The following is a 26767-nucleotide window of genomic DNA, read 5'->3' as shown; positions in this document are numbered from 1 at the left end:
ATTCTTTGCTGAAAGAGCTTGGTCATATTGCTTCTTCGTGTGACCATAGGTTCTATCGAGCGCAATATTTCGGCAACCATAACTTATCCTCGTTCATGCACCATGTGGGTAGGAACTATGTCGGGTTCACATACACTTTCTTATAGCTCCTTGTTGTCGTCCAGCAAACAAAGTAGTGACAAGGGTTAATGATATCACCTTATCGTGTATGAGGAAACTGGCCTCGATGAGTACTGCCAAATTTAGCAGTCCCATGTTGTACTTCTCTGAACTTGTCGGTCCTTGCATCACCAACTGACTTTCCTTCTTTTGCATGACTCCTGAGGTTTTCAGATTCTTACCATGACTTCATCCTCGTACCAGACACTTGCAAGAACTTGGCAACATGCTCACAATATAAATACATGAGCATCTAATTCCTGAGGCGGACTTTTATTTTGACTAATTATTGCTTCTGACATAACGGTTGTTGATCCGATTCTTGGGATGACCTGCCATATACTTTCAATTCTCAGTGTAATATCTTGTACCAATGCCAAACTGAGGAAAATTGGATGGATTGTGCCCAAAGCTTTCATCAGACAGCTTGCTGAAAAAGACTGGGTATCATGCTTCAGAAGCTTCCCCCCTTAAAGACTTGCTGGGGAAGGACTTGGTAACTTACGCCGGAAGCTTTCGTAGTTGCTTACTGAAGAAGACAGAGTACCTTGCACGGGAAGTCATCCATGTATCTTCTGAGGAAGATAGAGGAATCATGCACTGGAAGCTTCTCTGGTAGCTTGCGAGGGGAGATTGGGTTGCTTACACCAGAAGCTTCTCGTTGTGATACGCGGACTGATTACCACATATACATACCATCTTAATATTTATGTTGTTGATTACTTACATGCAAAGGGGTTTGCTGAACTATCCTCCTTTCTGAGTATTGAATACATGGCACATTCTTGCTTTCTTCTAGGTAGATCGGGTTTCAAAATCATCCTTGCATCTAAATCATACCTTTGACCGATGATATACTGTCGATCTTGCACACAATTTATCTTCTTACTGATTTGATCATTACTGCTGTGAAGAGTGCACACCGAGGGAGAATTGATTATCCGTACTGTTGTGAGGGGTGCACGCTAATGCAAACATGATATTGACTGTCCACCCAGGATTCCTTGTGCATTCAGACGAGATATTCCAAATTTCACTGCAGTCTGCTGATGACGTCATTCCGTTTATCTGAGCTTCCAGGTATTTGAATTCCTTACTGATTCTTTAGGTCCGGTGTCGGTTGACGAGCAACTTTAATAAGGGGAAAATATGTAACACCGAAGGCCCAAAGAAAGAAGCAAAAGAAACGACGAAGACAAAAACACACAAGCATACTAATAATATAAATAATCGAGCAACACCACATATTACTGCTACTCACAATAATAATATGCATGCACGCCTAAGCACACAAATCTCGCGGAAACTCCAGTATTGCAGTCTAATATGTTGTGGCGGTGTGCACGAAAGTGGAATCCCTGTGTGGAAGGAGTTGGCGTAACCAAGGCTACACCAAGCGCTGGCTGAACTCCGGTTGCAACTAGATGGATACGGAGGCGAGGACGGACTTGGCGATCATGCGGTGGAACACAGAGGTTACAACCACATCATCATCAAGCATACAAAATGAAATCATACACGTCCAAATGTTGGGATGACAGGGTAGGGTAGAGGTGGAAGGCTGGGCTCGCTGGCATTGCCCTTTTCTGATAACAAATATTAGTGAGGGTTGCCGAAGGGACGAGATGGATGGCACGATTCGGGATAGAGACAGGTCTATCACCGAAATAATACGGATGGGTGGCGGAAATATATCGACGCGATACCTGAGCATAACTCATGCAAATGGTGTCTGGAACACTTGGCACCAGGGCATCACTCTGCTGGGACAGAGATGAGGCCAAACACCAAAGAGCGGGCATGCAAAGAAGGAGGGTGCAGGTAGTGGATCAAAACTGATGCCACCTACACTCACAAGATTAACCGTTCGCGAAAAGATAATAATTTATATGCATGCTATGCAACAAACAAATGCAGCAATCAAGTGCAACAAACCAATCAGACTCTATACTACCGCATTCTAACGTTCGCGTGGGCTAGGGCATCCTACAGCCAGACCTGCTCTGATACCAAGTGTCGTGGTTTTGTCACGGCAGATGTCCTAGAGAAAGGACTTAGTCATGGAGCCATTGCTACGGGTTAGCTTAAAGGGGTTAAAGCGGAGAAGGGACGCAAGAGAGTTTTATACTAGTTCGGCCCCTTACGATGAAGGTAAAAGCCTACGTCTAGTTGTGATGGAATTGATGGGGTTTCGATGACCAGGGAGCGAATACCTTTGCCTGAGTCTCAAGTTGTTGTCTGTTGTCCCTGAACCGCCGCCGGGTCGTCCCCTTATATACATGGGTTGACGCCCACCGGTTTACAGAATCACGAGGCCGGCTCATAATCGTGTCCGGCTCGGTCTCTGCTAGTTCTATCTTACAACACAAGTTTACATATCAATCCGGTTTATGTCTACAGGCCTTGAACCGGCTTTGGGCCCTGGGCCTTCATGAAGTGTCATCGTCTGTCTTCATGGACATCAGATACAGATGAACTACTTATGGGGTTAACCCGACCTCTCCTGGCCGGTTTACGCCCAGTGGTAATATCCCCAACATTAGGCCCCAGATTGATTTGAACTGGTTCATGTCAATCCTCAATACTTAAGAAAATTTCTTCTTCAACATCTTCACACAATCTTGTAAACCGCCATGACATCATCTTCTAGGATCATTGTAAACCGCTGTGACGTCACCTGTCATTAACGAGCCTCCGACAATCGAGGCGACAGCTCCGCCTCATATCCAAAATTTGGGCTCCTTGATTTTCGCACCTAACGCTTATCTTTCTGCCCTTATAAATAAGGCCAGGGGGTCTTTCCATTCCCCCCCATATCTCTTCATCTCGTCCTCTTCCTTGCGCCGCCCGACCTTTGGAGCTCCGCCACCACCGTCGACCTTCGCTTCTCCCTCAACTCCGGCCGCTGCATCACCCTGAACGCACCAGAGAATCGCGGCGCCTCTCTGCTCTTCCATCAGCATTGGTAAGCCTTCTTTCCTTCCGCCATAGATCTGGCATTAGGGTTTCAGTGTTGATCGGTGTTCGTCGTTGTGCAATAGCTCTTTGATTCAAACCTTGATATTTATCCCGTACGGCAATAGCCATAGCCCTTCTTTTCCATCCATGCATCTCGTTTAAGTAGAAAATCCCATCTGAACCTTCATCAACTGCTTCGGTACCAATATTTAGGTCTGAATATATTTTCATTTTCTGACATGCGGTAGATCCAAAATTATAATGCCAACTTGTGAAACCTGTTTTTCCCTTCACTTATACATCTTTAATACCAGATTGGGCGGTTTAACTTCATATACAAAATGATGACCCATTAGATACCATTAGTCCCCTGTTGAACCGCCAATGCTTTCATCATTGTACTGTTTCCATTGCCAGACTCCGGTTTACAAATAATCAATTCCGGTTTATCAATATGCTTGTATCCTTATACTGTTGTGTAGTTGTCCACTGTAAATCTTAAACCGGCAATAATCATGTTTCAGATTTCCATTGCCATGGCCAAGCAAGTCTATGAATGCAATTGGGCTCCCTCTCGAGTAACCGAAGAGCAGTTAAACAATCTTGTTAAAACGGGCGCTTTAGCTAAAAAAGATGTCATCCACTGGAGGGTCCCTGGCCCGGAAAATCCTCCTACACCCAAGGATGGAGAGGTAGTCGTGTTCGCTGATCATCTCGGACGAGGTTTTAGGCCTCCCGGTTCAAAAAATTTCCAGGATGTACTGGCTAGTTTCCAACTGCGCCCTGAAGACATCGGTCCCAATTCTGTAACCAATATCTACCACTTCCAAGTCTTTTGTGAGGTTTATCTGCAAGAGGAACCTTCAGTCGAACTGTTTAGGGATTTCTTTCACTTAAACCGTCGCACAGAGTTCTCGGATGGACCCAATACGGAACTGGGCGGAATGGTGGTTCATAAAAGGAAGGAAGTCACCTTCCCCCATCCCAAACTCCACAGTCTCCCCAAAGAGTGGAACCAGACTTGGTTTTACTGCATGGGTACATCTCCATCTGATGAAAACCCCCTGCTGGGTTACCGCCCGAACGCCATAGCAACACACATCCTTTTCCTCAGAGGTTGACAGCAAGAGAAAGGGCCAACTATGCTCCCCAATTATCAAAGCTTAGAGCCTTCATGACGAACGGTTTGACAGGAGTTGATCTTGCTCGTTCCTGGATAAGCTGGAGTATTCTGCCCTTAAGCCGGCGCTCTGGTTTGATGTGTGAGTATACGGGGAGTTTGAAGGATGCTCAGCGGCACATTGACATTCAGCTTATAGATGCAGAAGTCACTGAGGCTGTAAAAAAGATACTGAACGAACCGGAGGCTGTCTGTGCCCAAACCGGACTACTCCCTTTCTGCACCTTCAACGAACCACCAGTTGTAAGAATCATATAATCTTTTTATCTGAAGTTGCTTCTGTCCAAATATTCTCTGAAAGTTTGATTATTTTCTGATAGGGTGATGATCCGTTCTGGAACAAGAAACCATCCCAAGACAAACCGGCGAAGCCGCAAGATAAACCGGTCAACCAGTTCGTCCAAAGACCAAGGTTGTTAAAAAACCTGCCAAGAGAAGGAACACTGCATCCTCCGATCCACCAGCTGATGACGATGTGGGTAACCCGGAACCATAGGTAGAACTTGACTCTCTTGGTTCATTTTTCGTACATCTCATTGACAATGATTATTATCAGGACGACGCTGAAGGCAGTCATGCTGAGGACGTAGAGGTAACCATTCTTTCCTCCGATTCAGATCCTCTGCCAACATCAAAAATCCGTCAAGCAAACCGGAAAGTAAAATTTTCTCACCCTCTTGCTTACTTGGACCCAAACTTTCTTTTAAAGACGCAGCATCACGAAGCTCGCCATACAACCCGGCACAGTGGCCAGGTAGTTACTTCTGCCGGTTTACCGAACAGTCCGGTTCGGAAACGCCGATCAGAGGTCTCTTATCCCATTGATACTTCATGCCCAAAAGCAGGTTGTTTCCGCCAGCCTCTTAACCCGTCTGATTCAAATTATCAAGGTACTTCTCACTCATCCTCTGGCGAGTCATCGGCCATGCAGCTTCCACCCCTCAAAACAGTTCCTAGGTGAGCTATGCACGTGTCTTTATTCTTGATGTGTTATCTTTACATACTGTACTGATCCTTATGTCTATCTTTTCTCAGCGCCAAGCCAAGACCCAGCAAGAAGGCTCGGTTAAGCAAACCTGCTGATAATAATGTAGCTGCTGAACCGGAAACAACTCCAGATCCGGAACAAACCGACGCTGATGACGTGCTTAACGATGCGCCGCCTCAAGACCATGACTTCCTTGCCGAACAAGTGCAAGTTGACACTACAAGCCATGCAGACCGGCCAACCAGCCCTGTCCGAACTGATGACAAACCGGCCAGTCCGGTTAAGGATACTGATAAACCGCCAACTCTAGCGAAGGCTGCTGATGATCAAGATGATGACATTATGATTACTGGCACTGGCCACACCACTCCTGGCAACCCTGTCGCTTTGTCAAAGCATACTGCCAAGGATGAGCTCTCTGCTATCGGCAAAGGCAAATGGAATGCCGATTTATCAAGCTACGCCCATCTCAATGCTCAAGACATTCACTCTGGCTTCTTGAACCGTTTGTATACCAGCCGTGACTATGAAGCTAGTTTGGTAAACTTGATGATGAAGCTATTTTTCTCTTTTGTCCAATTGCAGTTTATCAACTCCTAGTAGCCCCCAAGTGACGGTTTGTGATACCAATCTAAACCGGGACTTTGTCATAACTTAACTTTGCATATTTAGCCTCCAGGGACCAGATTACTTCTTTATGATGAACCGGTTCCTTAAAATTTGCCATACTGCTCTTTCACCGATATAGACCCCCAAGGGCCGGTTTAACTTTATAAAGATGAACGGGGACTGTATAAGAATTCCCATACCAACAGTTTTTGAGCAAACACACATTAGCCCCCAAGTATCAAGGGCATAACTTGTTATGTGCTTGGTACTTCAAATATGTACTGTCAACTCATTATGTATCCGTCTCTTTATAGGCTGAACTGAGCAAGAAGGAAAGCCAAACCGCTGATCTGCAAGAGAACATCAAGTCCCAACTGGCCGAAACTTCCAAAGCAAAAGATGAGCTGACGAGCGCCTTAGCCGCTATGGAAAAGCTAAAGGAGAGCTTCGCCAAGGAGCGGGCGGATTGGAACACAGAGAAATCTGCTTTGCGGAAAAGATCTGAAGACGCTGAAGCAGCTCTCAAGCCGGTGGTAGACGAGCTGACTGGTGTAAAGCAGCAGATACATGCCATGACTGCTGCTATGTTCGGTAAGCATCCTTACTTTATACTTTCAACATATCTTTCCATGCGTTGCCAGTTTGCTGATGTTTGCAATGATGTAGGAACTCGCATTAGTCATCTGGGCTCTGATGTTCAGAAGAAGCTGAAGGCTGCCTACACGCTGATAGAACAACTGTATACCAGCGCACAACGAATTATTTGCACCGCTTCTCACAATAAGCCGCCCCCGACGTTAATCAAGGATACCTTAGACAGGCTATCTATGCTGCCTGCCCGGGTAGAAGAGCTAAAGAGGTCTGCTGCAAGGGCTGGCGCTCTGACCGCACTAACCCGGGCCAAAGCATGGGTGCCTGATCTTGATCCGACGGACGTGGCTAAAGGCTACCCAAGCTTAAAAGAAGACGGATCAGAATTTTGCACTGAAGATCTCCGCGCCATAAACCGGGAAGTACGTCCACTGGCTTGTCAACTTGCTGAAGAGGCTCATCTTTCATTTTACCAGGCGAGTTATGACACCAATAACAAGCGGGTTGCTGCACCAACTCCTGAGGCTCAAAACCTGATCCCTCCAATCCGTAAGCACACTTATGCCCCTGACATTGAACCGTCCACCCTTATAAGCGACGAAGTTGTGTTCCAAGCTTTAACTGGGATCGACTGGACAACTTTTGACTTCCAGCCACTAGGTAGGGACGAAGATGAACCGGTGCAAGATGATCCGCAGCCGTCAGGTCAAGCTGATAAGCAATCATAATTCGGGGGCCGGTTTAGTCTTCCATTTGCTGCAATGCTTATTGAGAAACAATTATCCCTTCGGGCACTGAAACGCCTTATAATAGGCTAGTTAAAACACTTGGTCTGTTATGCCTTCGTGCATATCTATCTGCAACTGATGCCTGTTAATCCGCCATGCTTAAGATATGATGTTCATAATCCATAGCTATTTATTCAAGTTGTTCCTGCAGATAAGAAGCTTAAAGCGCCCTGGCGGTTTACCACCGGGCGGGTCATGATACCCAAATATATATATATATGACCAAGGTTTATAACCAAGGTAAAAGACAACCAAATATGGAAATATATGGTACCTGTGACCTTTAGGCATAGTGTTGGCTGACCAACTTTGTAATGAGGGTAATAACCCTAATCCGGAGTAGAAGTAACTCCTGTTATATGATGCCGGTTTATCAGAAAACCGTTCTGGGCTGTGATAAACACCAGTTTATTCCATACTGGTAACTTTGAGTCAAAACCAGACCGGGCTGGTAGTCTCCGGATTATAATTTCATTGTATACTGTCAACTTGTAGTTGATAGCCTAACCGGGCTGATAAACACCGGTTTAAAAACGTCACAAATCTTATTAAAACGAAGAAAACTCAGCAAAAGGCAAATAAAAACCGTTGTAGTCGAGGCTTTTCACGGGCTGCCAGGCCCCAAATTTGATCAAGAGGTGTAGCTATGGTTCGGGTTCGACCAAGCCCCCAAGTGATGCTGTGGCATTACGCCGATCAAGAGGTGTAGCTATGGTTCGGGTTCGACCAAGCCCCCAAGTGATGCTGTGCCATTGCGCCGATCAAGAGGTGTAGCTATGGTTCGGATACGACCAAGCCCCCAAGTGATGCCGTGGCATTGCGCCGATCAAGAGGTGTAGCTATGGTTCGGGTTCGACCAAGCCCCCAAGTGATGTTGTGGCATTGCGCCGATCAAGAGGTGTAGCTATGGTTCGGATACGACCAAGCCCCCAAGTGATCTAATATCAATCTTTGAGAAGCTAAATCAAGGGGTAAACCGGACGTCGCTTTGTAAGCTCCATGTAACCACACATGATGTTAGAAAACAACAAATACCCCGCTTGAGCTGAGGTTCCGGTTTATTATATTGATCATAATATATACAATCTCATAATATGTACATAAGCAGAGACTGTAGCTCAAGTATAGTAGGGCCGAAGATGAGCAATATTCCACGGCCGGTTGGTGTCCTCCTTCGATTTACGTGAGTCTTTGTGCTCTCGAACATCGATTAGGTAGTATGACCCGTTGTGCAGATTCTTGCTGACCACAAAAGGTCCTTCCGAAGGGGGGGATAGCTTGTGCATATCCGTCTGATCCTGGATGAGTCGAAGCACCAAATCTCCTTCCTGAAAGGCTCTGGTTCTAACCCGGCGGCTATGATAACAACGCAGATCTTGCTGATAAATCGCCGAACGGGCTGCCGCCATGTCACGCTCCTCATCTAACAGGTCAAGAGCTTCCTGCCGTGCTTTCTCGTTGTCAGTTTCAACGTATGCCGCTACACGAGGTGAGTCATGACGGATGTCACTAGGAAGAACCCCTTCCGCTCCATAAACCATGTAGAACGGTGTGTATCTGTCGATCTGTTTGGTGTGGTATTGATGTTCCATAACACTGAAGGTAGCTCCTCAACCCAACAACCCGGCGTCCGTTGCAAAGGAACCATAAGCCGGGGTTTGATGCCTCTCAAGATCTCTTGATTGGCCCTCTCCGCTTGACCATTGGACTGGGGGTGAGCCACTGATGACACGTCAAGCCGGATGTGCTCACGTTGACAGAACTCCTTCATGGCACCCTTTGACAGATTGGTACCATTATCTGTTATAATGTTGTGTGGAAAGCCAAACCGAAAGATCTCCTTTTTGATGAATTGAACCGACGTGGCTGCGTCACACTTACTAACTGGCTCTGCCTCCACCCACTTCGTGAACTTAACAACCACCACCAAAAGGTGGGTCTTCTTGTCCTTGGACCTCTTGAAAGGCCCAACCATATCCAGCCCCCAAGTTGCAAATGGCCAGGTGATTGGAATCATCCTCAATTCTTGAGCCGGTACATGAGCGCGCCTTAAGAATTTCTGACAGCCATCACATCTTTTGACCAAGTCCTCGGCATCAGCATGAGCTGTCAACCAATAGAAACCGTGACGAAATGCCTTGGCCACCAAAGATTTTGAACCGGCGTGGTGACCACAATCTCCTTCGTGGATCTCACGCAAAATTTCACGGCCTTCCTCAGGAGACACACAGCGTTGAAACGCCCCAGTCACACTGCAATGATGTAACTCTCCATTGATAATAGTCATGGACTTGGACCGCCGGGTTATCTGCCAGGCCAAGGTTTCATCCTTTGGTAACTCGCCCCGGTTCATATACGCGAGATATGGAACCGTCCAATCCGGGATAACATGAAGAGCCGCCACCAACTGAGCTTCCGGATCAGGAACAGCCAAATCCTCTTCACCAGGGAGCTTGACGGACGGATTATGCAAAACATCCAGGAAGACATTAGGTGGAACCGGTTTACGTTGGGAACCCAGGCGGCTTAAAGCGCCCGCCGCTTCATTCTTCCGCCGGTCCACATGATCCACCTGATAACCTTTAAAGTGACCTGCAACAATATCCACCTCACGACGATATGCTGCAATTAGTTGGTCCTTGGAATCCTAAGTGCCGGACACTTGTTGAGCCACCAGATCCGAGTCGCCGAAGCACTTAACTCGGCTGAGGTCCATCTCCTTAGCCATCCGAAGACCATGGAGTAAAGCCTCATATTCAGCTGCATTGTTAGTGCAAGGGAACATTAAACGGAGAACATAACAAAACTTATCACCTCGCGGGGAAATTAATACGACTCCAGCCCCCGAGCCCTCCAATTGCCTGGACCCATCAAAATGAATAGTCCAATAAGTGTGATATGGCTTCTCCTCTGGCGCTGTTAATTCTATCCAATCATTGATGAAATCCACAAGTGCCTGAGATTTGGTCGTCGTTCAGGGTATGTATTTCAACTCGTGAGGCCCGAGCTCGATAGCCCACTTAGCAATCCGACCAGTTGCTTCCCTGTTCTGGATTATATCCCCCAAAGGAGCAGAGCTGACCACCGTGATGGGATGACCTTGGAGATACTGCTTGAGCTTCCGGCTTGCCATGAAAACCCCATACACCAATTTTTGCCAATGCGGGTACCTCTGCTTGGACTCAATAAGTACCTCACTGATATAGTAAACCGGCCGCTGAACCGGATATTCCTTTCCTGCCTCCTTGCGCTCCACCACAATAGCCACACTAACAGCCCGAGCATTAGCTGCCACATATAGCAACAATGGTTCTTTGTCCACTGGAGCAGTGAGAATCAGCGGATTAGCCAGCTGCCGCTTTAAGTCCTCAAATGCTTCATTAGCGGCGTCACTCCAGACGAAGTTATCCGTTTTCTTCAGCATCTGATATAAAAGGGATGGCCTTCTCGCCAAGGCGACTGACAAACCGGCTCAACGCGGCAATCCGGCCTGCCAGGCGTTGAACATCATTGATACATTTCGGTTTAGCCAAGGAGGTGATGGCCTTGATCTTTTCCGGATTAGCTTCAATGCCCCTATTAGACACCAAAAAGCCCAAGAGCTTGCCTGCAGGTACACCAAAGACACACTTGGCCGGATTAAGCATCATTTTATAAACCCTTAGGTTATCAAAAGTTTCCTTCAAGTCATCAATCAATGTCTCCTTCTTCCTTGATTTTACCACAATATCATCCACATAGGCGTGAACATTGCGGCCGATCTGTTTATGCAGACAATTCTGCATACACCGTTGATAAGTCGCCTGGGCACTCTTGAGCCCAAAGGGCATGGACACATAGCAGAAGGCTCGAAAGGGAGTTATGAAGGTTGTCTTCTCCTAGTCCTTAACTGCCATTTTGATCTGATGATAACCAGAGTATGCATCCAAAAAGCTTAAACGCTCGCAACCCGCCGTAGCATCAATAATTTGATCAATACGGGGAAGGGCAAAAGGATCTACTGGACAAGCTTTGTTGAGATTTGTGTAGTCCACACACATACACCAAGTGCCATTCTTCTTAAGGACCAGCACCGGATTAGCCAACCACTCAGGATGGAATACTTCAATGATAAATCCAGCCGCCAAGAGCCTGGCTACTTCTTCTCCAATAGCTTTGCGTCTTTCTTCATTGAACCGGCGGAGAAACTGCTTGACCGGTTTATACTTGGGATCAACATTGAGAGTGTGCTCAGCGAGTTCTCTTGGTACACCTGGCATGTCGGAAGGCTTCCATGCAAAGATGTCCCGATTCTCACGGATGAACTCGATGAGCGCGCTTTCCTATTTCGGATCCAAGTTAGCGCTGATGCTAAACTGCTTGGACGAATCGCCAGGCACGAAGTCAACAAGCTTAATCTCATCAACCGATTTAAACTTCAGGGCCGGATCATGCTCTGTAGTTGGTTTCTTCAACGAAGTCATATCTGCCGGATCAACATTGTCCTTGTAAAACTTCAACTCTTATGTTGCACAAACCGACTCAGCATAAGCCGCATCACCTTCTTCACACTCCAGAGCAATCTTGCGGCTCCCATGCACGGTTATAGTTCCCTTGTGACCCGGCATCTTGAGCTGCAGATAGACATAACAAGGCCCTGACATAAACTTAGCATAAGCTGGCCGTCCAAATAGGGCATGATACGGGCTGCTGATTTTCACCACTTCAAAGGTCAAGGTTTCTGATCTCGAGTCATGCTCATCTCCAAAAGCCACCTCCAGAGCTATCTTACCAACAGGATATGCCGACTTACCAGGCACTACACCATGGAACACCGTATTGGACGGTTTAAGATTTTTATCAGTTAACCCCATGCGACGGAAAGTTTCATAATAAAGGATATTGATACTACTCCCTCCATCCATGAGTACCTTAGTGAACTTATAACCTCCCACCTGAGGTGCCACCACCAGAGCCAGATAACCCAGATTGTCAACCCGGGGTGGATGATCTTCTCTACTCCACACAATCGGCTGCTCGGACCAGCGCAAATAACGGGGCACCGCCGGTTCAACGGCATTCACCACCCTTTTATGAAGCTTCTGATCGCGCTTGTCCAAGCTAGTGGTGAAGACATGATACTGTCCGCTATTCAACTGCTTCGGGTTGCTCTGGTAACCCGACTGCTGCTGCTGCTAATTGCCCTGATGATTATAGCCACCTTGATTACCCTGATTACTTTGATTGTTATGTCCACCCTGATTACCGTGGAAGCCTGAACTGGAATTTCCTCCACCATAACCCGACCCATGAGACCCGGGGCCCGAACCGCATCCTGGTCCATGGTCATACCAGAAAGAATCAGAATTTTTGAACTCTTGCATGATGTAACAATCTTTCTAGAGGTGCGTGGACGGTTCCTCCTTCGTCCCATGCTTTGGACAGGGCTGGTTCAACAGATAAGACAAACGGTCCGGATTAGGATTTGGCCTTCCACCGCGCTGGGGCAGTTTACCCTTACGCCGCTAGCCCTTGTCGTGTGTATTAGTATTAGCCACAAAGTCTAAACCATGATCCGCCTTACGCTTGCCGCCGTTTCCATGACCCGCCGGGTTGTGGTGCTGCCCCTTGGTGTTGCCGCTCTTCTTTCCCTTCCCTGTCTTATCATCGTCAGACTCGGGATCCTTGGTACTATCAGAGTCGGCATACTTCACCAGTGCATCCATGAGGGTTCCCATGTCATTACAATGACGTTTGAGACGTCCCAACTTCAACTTCAGGGGTTCAAACCGGCAATTGCCTTCCAATGTTAAACCTGCGGTGTCAGCATTGATGTGATCTGATGAATGCAAAATCTCCAAAACCCGGCGCACCCAATGGGTTGTTGACTCTCCTTCCTCCTGGACACAGGCAGCTAAGTCCACAATTGACATGGGCTACTTGCATGTATCCTTGAAATTCTGAATAAACCAGGCTCTCAACTCGGCCCATGACCTGATAGAATTAGCTGATAAGCTCTTTAACCAAGTGCGGGCTGTCCCTTCTAGCATCATGGTGAAGTATTTCGCACATGCCGCATCATCATCATCCAACATCTCCATGGCCATCTCATAACTTTCGACCCATGTTTCAGGGGATAAATCGGCGGTGTAATTCGGCACCTTGCGCGGGCCCTTGAAATCCTTGGGCAGGCGCACATTGCGCAATGCTGGGACAAGACATGGCACTCCCAAAGAACTAGAGGTAACTCCTGGTTCCACCGATGTGTTTGGACGAACCGGAGTAAGTTGACGGGCTTCATGCTGCGCCGCTAACTCGACTTCTCTGCGTGCCCGAGCTCGGTCCACCACCTCCTGAGCATCACCAGCACCACCCGTCGGGTTATTGCAACGGGGCGGATCACGGTTCCGCGCATTGCTTGACACTGCCGGTTCATCCATACGCCTGCTGTAACTCCGGCTTGGACGGGGAGTGGAATGAATCCGATCGCGACTATGTGAATAAGCTTCCTGTTGAACCAAGGCTGTCTGAAGAAGCTTCTTAACCTAACGCGTCTCGACCACCGCTGGAGAATCGCCTTCGATCGGGATGGCTGCCAGCCGTGAAGCGGCAGCGACATTGTTGTCCATCGGGTTAGAATAATGACCCGGTGGCATGGGGACAAGCGGTGCCACAATGTTGTTCTGACGAGGCGGATCCACCAAACGTGGCTGAACTGGCGCCCCTGCCCCCGGTGCCTCCGCCCGGTTTACCACTGGCGGATTACTGGTCCCTGGTCCTAGGGTGTTAAAGAGATTTCTAGCGTCATAAACCGGCGGCAAGCGAGATCGGTGCCTCCTCTTTAGGACTTCGTTCGACGCACTCTGATCCAGCAAATCTGGTAAGCTTGTGCATCCACAGCGGCCCGCTCCGCGGCTATCCTGGTATCCTCACCTGCTAAGTCAGCTTTGGCCTGGGTGATTTGATTTTTCACTTTCGCGATTTCCGCATTGCGTGCATCCTGATCCGCCGGGTTAACCTCCGCCATCAGCGTTGCCAACGCGTCAAACAAATTAGATAGAACCTGAGCTGGCAGTCGCACAGGGCCTCCTGCCCCGGCCGCTGCTGCCGCTGCCGATCCGGAAATCATCGCCGCTGCGGTCGAAGAGTGGAGCAACGGTTGCGTGCCGACCATGAAGATTGCAACCCGGTTTGGCAGATTAAAGGGGTCCGGAATACTGTTGCCATCGGAACAGCCCCCAATCCGACCATCTTGTAACTGATATAACGACTCGGTCTCTACGGTCGATGACTCGTCGCCAGAATAAACCACGGTCACACCACCAGATTCCAATCTATCCTTAGATTCCCCTCCATGGATAACTCCCACGAAGGCACGCTTCATGACAGGCTTGACCCGGGCAGATCTCGCACGCGGAGCCATTTCGACGAGGTCGGTGCAGACGTCCGGCTCAGGGCCCGGTTCGCTGATCTTGCCAATGAAAACGTGTGTGCCACCAAAGGGGACCCGGTACCCGTACTCGATTGAGCAGCCTCAGGGCCCCAGCCTCCATCGTCGATGTAGAGCTTGCCGCGACGACTCTTGGTCATCCGGCCCACAGCGTAACCCTTGAGTCCTTTGAAGTTGCCCTCAAAGAACTTGAAACCATCGTGCGATAGCCCCACGGTGGGCGCCAACTGTAGTGGTTTTGTCACGGCAGATGTCCTAGAGAAAGGACTTAGTCGTGGAGCCATTGCTACAGGTTAGCTTAAAGGGGTTAAAGCGGACAAGGGACGCAAGAGAGTTTTATACTAGTTCGGCCCCTTACGATGAAGGTAAAAGCCTACGTCTAGTTGTGATGGAATTGATGGGGTTTCCATGACCAGGGAGATAATAAGCTTTGCCCGAGTCTCGAGTTGTTGTCTGTTGTCCCTGAACCGCCGCCGGGTCGTCCCCTTATATACATGGGTTGATGCCCGCCGGTTTAAAGAATCCCGAGGTCGGCTCATAATCGTGTCCGGCTCGGTCTCTGCTACTTCTATCTTACAACACAAGTTTACATATCAATGTTGGTTTATGTCTACAGGCCTTGAACCGGCTTTGGGCCCTGGGCCTTCATGAAGCGTCACCGTCTGTCTTCATGGACTTCAGATACAGATGAACTACTTATGGGGTTAACCCGGCCTCTCCTGGCCGGTTTACGCCCAGTGGTAATATCCCCAACACCAAGCCTGTGGCACCCCGGCTCAGAGAAACCGGAACGCCCCGTATTCTAGCCCAGAGATCGAGGAGAAGTCTTTTGGATTACGACACTGCTTAGCATAGAACATATCATCTCTTTATTACAAGCTATATGGGTACAAGGGATTACATCGGCACAGCGATACTATGCCTGCCATGGTTGCTCCATGCAAGCAGCAGAACAACACGAAGTAGCGGAATAACTACTGGCAGCAGAACAACGACGACGGTGATGAACTCCACTCCGCAGGGACTCTGGCTGGAACGCTTATCCTAGCTCGCAAACAAGGACTCCACGGCAAACAAGTAATGTAATCCGGCATGACCTGCAAACTGGCATGACACGCCAGGTCAGTACATTGAATGTACTTGCAAGCTCACAGCAACCAAAGCAATCAAGACAAACAATAGCATGGCAATTACAGATTATTAACCAATGATGAGCATGGCATATACAACATGATACAGCTAGAAAAATATGAGCATGGCATGAACATATGAACATGATGATACTAGCATGCAACATGATGACAATATCATGCACCAACTTACTCTGCTTGGATTAACTCGCAACCATCATGGACATCAAACGGTCATCTCAGGATCAAATCAAACTTGGTATTAACAATACCGTAGTAATCATTACATGACCACAAGGAGCTTGATCGTTACCCTTAACTCTCGTATAACACCACAAATATCCAACATCTCGGTATCCTTTATACCACGGTGATCCTCTCGTGATCACAACCAATCTCTTTCTCATCATCGAACCTGGGTTGTTATTAAGCACATTATTATTATTGTTACTGTTGACCCATAGTGTGACCAACTACGAACTGGGCCCTTATCCGCGGGCGCGGCTATCGATGGATTTTACACACTCTGCAGAGGTAGTGCACTGTACCCACACCACGGAACCCATGGCCTCGCACTCCCATTCGGGTGGACCAACGGCGTTCCGACAAAACTGTCCTATTGCCATGACACTCTCCCGGCCACTCCGACCAACACCCCTTTTTGGTTCAGTCCTGGGTGGCCCCATGCCTACCAAAGGCATCAACGGCCACCGTCGTGGCAAAACATAAACAGCCCCAAACGGGAAAAAAAGCGTGCAAAACAACTCGGGAACACAAGGCTTATGCCGTCCTACCCGGCCAAGATAGCGCCCGCGTATAACCTTCCCTCGTGGGAGGCACCGGTGAGAGGCATGACAACAGACCCAGTTAGGACCTCCCCATAAAGGCAAGCGTGTTTGCACTCGTCAGCTCGATATGGTGGCACCATGACTCAGCCAACAGTTGTTCAAGTTCAATTTAATCCGGTTAAACTTGAATGCAATATGCTGAGCCAGGATAAAATAACATGATGCAATTATCATGCATGATATCAACATGAGCATGGATGTATAACATAATCATCAAGCATGGAACAACAATAAATTATATCCAACTGGGCATGGCATACTGACGAGTATGAATAACACAAGCATAACACTACAGATAAGCAGAGCATAATCACTCGCATCAGAAATAAATACTATACCAGAATATAACGATAACACTACCAAGTAATCATGTAACCAGCTAGATGCAAAGGAACATGCATAGTCACTGTACTCGGTAGCAGACGATAGTCATGCACCGAAGAACATGACCAACACCAACATGTAATACTACCAAACATGCCATACGATAATAATACTAACCTGGTGCATAAAAACATAGCATGAAGCTGAACATAAACAATAAGCAGTACCGAAACAACGATAACAGTCGCAGACAAACAAGCACATATTTTAAATGTTCAAGTGGAGAAACATGGCTACTACATGTATATCATGCAAGTGGTTGTCGTGGCTTGCCTGGGAATGAAGAATGCACCGGGGAGGAGTGCGGAACGATCGCAGAAAGATTCGCTGGAACCAGTTCTCTCTCGGAGGGGGCTGTTTACGGGCAAGGTCAAATGGTCATTTCCATTATGTCAAACAATAGTGAAAATGATACCAAAAGTTCGGGCTCAAAGAGACAAACATGTGGGCGTTGGATTCACCTCAATCAGAGTCTCGAGCAAAAAGATACAAGGGCTTGAAGACCAGGGACTATTCTATAAAAGTTATATTCACAGACAAGCCCCTGACCAGTTAGACAGTAAGCGCCTTCCGAGGAAACACGCCTTCTGCATAGAGGAAATGTATTTTCAGCCGAAGCAAGACCAAAGTATGCTTTCAAAAGAGGAAAACGCATTTCGGGCTGAACAGAGAGAAACTACGCCTTTCGAGAAACAGAAGCGTATTACGGTGGATTACTTCTCCACTTACTGACGTGGCGGTGGCGCGGTCAACACGCTGCGGCTGCCAGGTGGGGTCGCGCGGGCGATGGGGCCTGCCTGGCCGAGTTGCCTTCAAGCTTGCGCGCTCGCCCGCGGGCAGGGAGCAAAAGCGCCGTCCTTCAGCGATTCCCGGTGGCTCCGGCCACCGTTCTTGCTGGCCGACCTACCCACGTGCTCAGCGCGGCGAGCCGCACCCATCCTGGGGTAGCACGGACCTCAAGGATGGCACGCTCTAGCGCATTCGACTGGTGCGGCGACTAGCTTCCGGCGATGATGGAGTCGGGGCTACTGTGTTGGACAAGGAGAGGCAGGGTTCGGGAGGGGTTCGCCGGAGTTGAGGGGAGCTACTAGAGGTGGAGAGGAGGAGGGAGGGGCGCCGGTTGTCGCAAATTTAGCCAGGCGCCGGCGAGAGGCACTGCAGCCATGGCGGTGGAGGAGAGCTCCACAAGCTCAGGCGAGTGGTTGGGGAGGCATAGAGGAGATTGGTGAGGAGGCTGGTGAGGTCGAATGGCTCGAGGGAGGCCTTAAATAGGCGCGGTGTCGAGGCCGTGGCCGTGGACGTGTGGCCACGGCTCGGGCACGTCCGCGTACGCGTGTGCACGCCAGCGAGCTCGGCGGACGGCAATGAGGAGCAACACAGGAGGGCTCACAGGGTAGAGATGCCCAACGGGCACGAGGAGGAAGTGGCCGGGGCGCCATTAATGCCCTGTCGGCACTGTGCGCCCGTGGGCGCGCGGCGACGAGTGCCTACGATGAAGCGGACAGAGGGGGAGTGAGGTCAGGGCGACGTGGTCGATCACGAGGAGGCTACTGGACATGGCTTTGAATTGAGACGAGAAGAGAACGGGCGAGCACAGCGCCGCAGTTTGCGGAGCGCGTCGGTTTGGCACGTCTGCCCCGTGGTCACCGCGTGAGTTGGCATGCCCGGCGCGTTTTGGCCAGTCTGACAATGTCCAATAGATAGGTCATCCAACGAAGAGTGCCAAAATGCAAATAGACAAGCACATGGGCTTAATTGGTGAACAGGGCTTGCCGTGTTTCAGTCGCACAACAAGGTGTTTGTAGTTTGCTGTGACTCACACGTTTGTCTATCGCGGCTGAGCTTTGACTGGGGTTGATCACTCACTAACTTGATTAAGATGGCAAGGTTTCGGCTCAAGAAGAGGAGTTTAGATTGAACTTGTTTTTCAAATGCACAAACTGATCCAGAATGCAAATATTGAAGTTGCACTCACATAGAGTGTCCACTTGAGCTGAAATTTGGCAAGGCTAGATGATTTGGGCATATGAGAGTGCCATAAAAGTTTATACCATTTGGTCAAGCCAAAATGGTACTTCCTTCATAATGGTCCTAGGTTATATGGATAGCTAGCTAGATTATATGGATAGGAGAAGGTTCAGGAAACTTTTCAGCCATAATGGAGCAAGATAAAATACACTTGCTTCACTAACTGAAAATTTGGACAGAAAACAAGAATTGATGCTGAGCTCACATGGATGCATTGCATGAGCTCAAATATTGAGGAGAGTCATGATTTGATGATATGGAGGTCATACAAAAATTTCAAATCATTTTGATATGCCTAGCTTGTACCTCCTTCACAAAGTTTCTTTCTGGGCAGAAACTTTGGAAATTAGCTGAAAAATTATTACTAGGTAAATGAGCATGAAAATTTGCATGAGGCATTTGAATGGACATGAAAATGTGTCCAAAAATTTTGCAGACAATTGGGCAAAGATAAATAGCACTTGCTTCACAAAGTGCCATTTAGGGCAGAATAGGAAAAGAATTATTTGAGGATTATTTTTGAACATGGCAATGAAATATTTTGCCATATTTGAGCAAGATAGAACCAAAACAATTTATGAGAATTATTTGGGAATTTTATGAGTGATGGAAATATAGGTTGCTCCACAACCTAGAGCAAATTGAGTTATTCCTTTAATAGAAAATGAATATTCCCAATAAAAAGAATATTGGGGTTGGGCTAGGATGAAAATGGCAAGGTCTTGGGATGGATATGAGGATGAGAAGCCACTATGGAAAGAAAGAAAGAAGAGGGCATCTTCTTCAGTTTCAAGACCACAAAGCCACGGAAAAACAAAACTCAAGCAAAAAATCTCGGAAAATCAAAAGGAAAAGAAAGGGCCAAAAAATCAGGTGGTGACAGTGGCTGACGATGGGAAAGAGATGGTGGTGGCTGACGATGACCTAGCGATGGTGCTACCTGAAGATGGCCTCACGATGATGGTGGTGCCTGACAATGACTTTGCTGACGTCCCACTCCTCGTCGAGCACCCGGTGTACTTCGTAAACACAGTGCTCCGGGATGTGCACGCACGTTAACCCATGAAGCAGAAGCTCCTCCTCGCAATCCTGGTTGCCTCGAGGAAGCTACGCCACTATTTCTGGGGCCACCCCATCAAGGTCGTGTCCACATACCCCCTCGAGAGGATATTGCACAACCCTAACGCTGCCGGAAGGGTCGCCGAGTGGAGCATCTATCTGCAGGCCTTCCAACTGGAGTTTAGCACGACCAGGGTAATCAAGGGGGTGGCACTCACCGACTTTGTGGCAGAGTGGACAAATGCATGCGACCAAGAGTTGCGCGAAAATTAGTCCTTGGTGCCGGGCGACGAGCTGCTCGACGGTTGGGTCATGCACTTCGATGGAGCTTTCGCACGGCAAGGTGCTGGACCCAGGGTCAGGCTCGTCTCCTCGACCAACAATAAGCTCTACTACGCCGTCCACCTATGCTTTCAATGCGGTGAGAAGGTCTCCAACCACATCGCAGAGTACGAGGGCTTGATCGCTGGGCTCAAGGCCGCGGCCGCCCTAGGGATCATGCGCCTCAACATCAGGGGTGATTCCCAGCTCCTTGTCAACTTCTCCAACAAGGAATACTAGCCGAAGGACGAGCACATGGCTGCAAACCTAGAGGAGGTATGTAAAATCTAGAAACAATTCTTGGGCCTAGATATGCAGCACGTCCCGAGGGGCACGAACAACGAGGCGAACGACATCGCCAAGCACCCGTCGTGCTGCGAGCCACGGAGTCCTGGTGTATTTGAAGAAAGGCTCTTCACGCCATCAGCCGCGCCTCCGACACTAGGGACGATGATGCCTCAGGAGGAGCTGCCCCTCGCGCCATCCACAGGCACCCCAGCTTCTGGCCTGACCACGGGGACCTACCTGCTCCTGGCGATGGAGCCTCGGGCGGGCAGCTGGACCCAAGAGTTCGAGGCGTACCTACTCCATGGCACCTTGCCCGAGAAGGAAGAGGATGGGGAGCGCGTGGCCCGTCAGGCCATCCGCTGACTACTTGCGGGATGGCAAGCTGTACCGAAGGCACCCCAACGGCATCTCATTGAGGTGCATTTCAGAAGATCAAGGGTGCGAGCTGTTGGCAGATATCCATGGGGAAGATTGTGGTCACCATTCGTCGGCGTGCACCCTTGTGGGAAATGTGTTCTACATCAAGTTCTACTGGCCTAAGACGCTGAACGATGCCACCGAGATGGTCCGATCCTATGAGGCCCACCAGTTCCGTGCCAAGCAGATCCATTAGCCGACGCAGGGGCTTTAGACCATCCCACTCTCATGGCCTTTCGCGGTCTTGGGGTTGGACATACTGGGCCCGTTCCCTAGGGCGGCTGGGGGTTAACGCTACCTCTACGTCGCCATCGACAAGTTCAACAAGTGGGCGGCAGTGGAGCCCGCGTGCACGATCCCCGCGGGATCGCTCGTCAAGTTCATTAAGAGCTTTGAGCTGGTTTGGTGTCCCCAACCGCATCATCACCTACAACGGCTCACAGTTCACAAGATTTCTTTTTAGGTCATATTGTGCTAACCTTGGAACGGAGATATGCTACACTTCGGTGGCCCATTCGAGGAGCAACGGCCAGGCTGAGCGTGCCAACCCGGAGGTCCTGAGAGGCCTCCAGACCAGAAGCTTCAAGAAGAAGCTCCAGGCCTGCAAAAGGGGTTGGCTCGGTGAGCTGCAGTCCGTGTTGTGGCCCGTCCGCACCACCGTGACTAAACCCACCAGCAAGACCCTTTTCTTCCTTGTCTACGGGGCAGAGGCGGTCCTTCCGCTCGAGATCAAGCATCGTTACCACGTGGGTTTTGGCGTTTGATGAGGTGCGTCAGGATGCCTCGCGGGGGACTGATCTTGTGCTCGGAGAGGAGGCCTGCCGCCAAGCCTCTCTCTGGGCAGCAAGGTACCAGCAGGCATTGCGGCGCTACCACTACCACAACATCCGCCCCCGGACCCTCAAAGTTGGTGACCTCGTCCTGAGGCGGGTCCTCTCCAGGGAGGGCCTTCATATGCTCTTGCCCATGTGGGAGGGCCCGTTCAGGGTCGCCCGCATCTCCAGGCCTGGCACCGCGTACCTGGAGACGGAGGACGGGATCCCCATCCAGAATGCCTGGAACATCCAGCACCTCCGCAAGTTCTACCCATGACACTCTCACATAATAATGAGTAGGGCTGTACACTCCCCGGAGTCTCCCGGTGGTTCGTTTTGCGGCCTCGCGGGAGCTCTCACCCACGCCCAAGTGGAAGCCCCATGCTCCGTGCTGGCGGAAACGGCCGAATAATGAGTATGCCCATGCCCAAGTGGAGGCCCCATGCTCCGCGCTGGCGGGGAGACTAGTATAAGTGCCGGACGCGGCCTTTTTTACCATCCTCTCTTGTAATCGAATTTACAGTTTCTTGCAATAAAGTTGTAGTTTTTCACGTCTTTGTTCAAAACATGTCAGGGTTTTCTCCTTTTGGCGTTCCCTTTCTTGACTCTTGCCTTTTAAGTGAAGTATAGGATCCATTTGGCTCCCTCTTGCGCATCCCGCGAGCGGGGCTGGGCACGGTACGTACACTTGGGCTAGCCCCAGCAGTGTTGAGGATCCAGGCCACAGCAACCGTGGGTCTGCCCGCGCGCACACCTCTCCAAGGCTTGGCGCCTAATTCCTTGCGTGACGCTCTCGAGCGAGCCAGCAGGCGCACATTGCCTCCGGCCCCTGGCTTCAAGAGCGCTTACCCCTTGGCCTTGCCGGGCATCGCGACCCGGCATACCAGCAATGACTAACCCTTGCTCGGGGGTTCTAGATGCAGGATGGGCGTCAAGGTAGGGCTTGAGGCCTCGCGGGGGTACCTTAAGAGGCCCAAACCCCTCGCGAGCCTCCGGACCCGTTCGGCTCATGAGGATGAAGCCCCCTCCCCCCACGAGCTCCATCGCCTACCTCAACGCCCCAACAGCATCATTAATAGAGTAGGAAGCATGCGTGGAACCAAAAACTCAGAGAAGTGCACCCCTGCGACACAGGAGCCCGCCAAGGGCCACGAGTGCACCAAGCTAAGTTATCGTATTTACACCAAGCACAAACCTTACCATTAACGCTCTTTCTGAACTCTCGCAACCTTGTTCGGGCAAGGAACGCCCCTCTTTTTCTTTTATCTCGCGGGAGCTGTTCGCGCGTCAAGAAGGGCCTCGTGGGGAGCACCTCACGAGCTCCTACTATGCCTCGGGTCACTCGCCTCCTGGCCCTGCTCGCAGCACCGCGGCTTGACATAGGGCACTAAGCTTTTGAGGGGCCAGCAGGGGACTCATGCTCGAACAGGAGATGCTAATACAATTAAAGAGCATGAGTGGGAAATACTAATTTAAAGGCGCGCAATTTGTTACATGCCCTCGCAGGGCTCTTCATGATTTCAGGTGCAGGAAAAAAAAGATAAAAGAAGTGGCCTCCCGAGGGCCTCGGCCCCTGAGGCACTAGCTCCGATATCACAATGCCTAGTCGGAGTCCTCCTCCTTGACCGGAGCGCGATGACGCGGTGGCTCGTCATAGTCGTTGTCGCTCGAACTCCCCTCGAATAAAGGGTCGCCGCTGTTGGAGATGTCGCGGCTGTCGCCTAGGGCAAGTTCACCACCGAGGACATCGTCGACGTCGGAGAGGCGGTCGCTGCCACCGCTATCGCCCTCTGAGCAGCACTTTAGGCGCCCGCCGTCCTCACCAAAGATCTTGACGAAGAGCGTTGCCGCCCCGTTGTACTTGAAGTGGAGGGTGTGCCTCCCTGTCAAGCCGTGGGCACGAGTGAATGTCTGACACCCACGGGTCAGGTACACTAGGCACGAGGAGGTAACCTCAACCACCGTGCACGAGGACCAGTTGCAGGAACCATCGGGTGGCAGCTACAGCCCTTCCTGTGACTGCTGGAGCTGGCGCGGACCCCAAGCGAAGCACACTCGCGTCGGAGAGGGACCGCTGCAGGTGTCGCAGTGACCTTGCGAGGAAGGCCGCATCCTCTCTTCGGAGGGGGTAACTCCAGCTCCTCCCATGGCGCCTTCCCCTTCTCGGCGGTGGAAAACCTTATCACCGCCACCATGGCTACTTTGGTGGAAGTGTGGAATGGAGGAGCAAGAAGGCGAAGATGGGTCTGGGCTCCGCTCCTTGTGCCTCCGAATAGGCGATTGGAGAAAGCCAACCGGCATCCCTTCGCATTCGAGTAATGATGGCCCTGCAACATGCGCTAGTATTTTGTCAGCCTAGGCAATTGCCGAGGCGGCGTGGGGAAGTCGAGGCGTCCGCGTCGTGTTGTGCGCCACATGTCAAGCTTGGCCTGCAGGTGGTTGGGGCCCACATCGCTTTGCCCTTTGCTCCTTGGCCTTGCCTCGAAGCCATCCCAATCGCCCCTTGGGCCCGGGGGCTACTGTCGGTGTTCTGGGATCGGGGGTACCCAGACTTGCCTGCCTCCGGCCCAGCACGCGGCCTCATCGACGGCCCGGTACGGGCCAGCTACAAGACCCCCAGGACGAGACCCTAGTGAGGGCCCCCGACCTCATGAGGCGAACAACGCCAACACCTCCTAAGGAGCAGCACCCCGAGCCTGCCTCCCGAGGAGCAGAGACTTCTATGCAGGTACCCAGCCTCACGAGGCTTCCGATGACGTAAGCCATGACAACCAAGGCAAGGCGGGTGCCAGCGGGCGCAGAGGAGGACATTTTCCTCTTTGGTGTTATGGAGGCAAGGACGTACGCGGGTTCCCAAGGAGCCGCCCAAAGGTTTCTATTATGGTTGAACAAGACCAAGACCACAGGCTAGGCAGGACGGATGTCATCGCCGAGCCCACCTATGTGTCATGACAAGAAGCTGTGCACGCGAAGACCACCTTTTGTCAAGATAAGATGTACTTCTCGTGCCCTTTTAAATTGGCCGTTGTGGGATCCCTTCCCACCTAAGCTATGAGGGAAGAGGACCAAGCCACTATAAGTATAGGCTAGTCTCCACCGTAGAGAGGGATCAGATCGATTCCATCCTCACTCCTAGAGCCCTCGCGAGGCAACTCACCCACTATACTTGTTCGTCCTCATCCTCCTCAGGAGGCAATCCACCACGAAGCAGGAGTAGGATTTTACACCGCAAGGTGGCCCGAACCTAGGTAAATCTCTATGTCTATTTCCTTCCCCGCCCGCGCGAACTCGACGAGGCAAATCCATGAGGTGATGGGCTTGAGGCCGAGGCTGGATTAGATCTTCGCACAAGCTCCAGAGTTCGAGCCTTATTTGGGTCCTCGGAGCCCCGATTCCGACAGGCACACCCTGCAAGCCATGAACCGTCGGGCACTACAAAGAGTGAAGCCTGAACACCTCCTGGGGTGGCCTCGTCAATTCTAACATTTTCCCTTCACATGGGCCGCTTGTGCATCAAGGGGGGGCCGCTGAGCATCGCGCCTTAGGGGCCTCACTGGCTCCCGGAGTCCCTCACCTCCTGGCTTTGTCTAGGCATCGCGACCTAACATCCCAGCAACGGTTGAGGTCTGCCTGGGGGCTGGGTCGTGTCGACGTAGAGCGCAGAGGCAAGCAAAAAGGAAAATGAGCAAAGAAAGGAAGCCTCACGAGGTCGCGAGCAATCATTACAAGCACCAAGAGTTTAAATAAATAAAACCATCATCTCAGGCCTCCGCGAGGCCTAGTCAGTCTATTGCAGGATGATAAAGGGGAGCTCTAAGTAGAAGCGTCATTGCCGCCATTGTCGGTGTCTGCCTCGGCCTCGCTGGAGCCCTCGCCACCGCTGCAGGAGAACTTCCCAAGAAGCGCATCCACGTGGCCCTCCATGGCCTCCGCGAGGCCGTCGCAGAGTTCTTCAGGGATGGGACCTATCACCTTGCTGAAGTCAAAGTTGGGGTCGCCGTGGAGAAGGTGGCTGAAGATGCGAGTCGCCGCCAAAGAGAAGAGGTCGCGTCACTCTTCCTCCAAGATGTCGACCACCTTCCGGACCCCGTCCTCGAGCCGTTCCACGAGCTTGGAGCAATACTCGCGTAATCAGCATCACAGGGCAAAAGAGGAGTCTCGAGCTTCTCCATGCATATGAAGCGTAGGGCACCGCAGGCTCGGAGCTCGACAGAGGCTAGCGCCACGGGGCATGCGGGCTGCCGCCTCCGATTCGCGTCGAGCGCTACCTTGTGTTCGGTGACTTCTTGACAAAACTTTTCATGCTCTGCCTCGAGGGTGTCCTTCTGTAGCTTTCAGCTCCTTGTTGTGCTCTCCAGCGGGCCTCGAGCACTCACCATCTACTTTCGCATCAACGTCCATGTGGATCTTCTTCTACTTGTCCTCTAGCTGGGCGTTGGCCTCGGAGACGTGCTTTGCATGGGCCTCCTGAGTGTCAGTCACCTGGCGCCCTAACGTGTCCAGACGCTTGCGCTCCATGGCCTACTCGGTCGACACCTTCACCGACTCCGATTTGCGGGTCATGAGCTTTGCCTTGCGGGCCTTGAGGTCGTCCTCCCACAGTTGGGACCGCTGCGTATGCGCAGCCCGCTCATCCTGGAGCGCCTTCAGGTCGGCTTCCGCCTCCTCATGATGCTTGGTAGCCACCTTGGTCTCAGTGAGTGCGCTCTCGTGAGCTGCCTTTGCCTCGGCGGTTTCCTTCTCGCTTCTTGCAAGGGCAACCTCGGTCTGACACT

Source organism: Aegilops tauschii, chromosome 2 (genome assembly GCF_002575655.3).
Source record: "Aegilops tauschii subsp. strangulata cultivar AL8/78 chromosome 2, Aet v6.0, whole genome shotgun sequence".
NCBI classification, from domain to species: Eukaryota; Viridiplantae; Streptophyta; class Magnoliopsida; order Poales; family Poaceae; genus Aegilops; species Aegilops tauschii.
Note: the sequence above shows the minus strand (reverse complement) of the source record.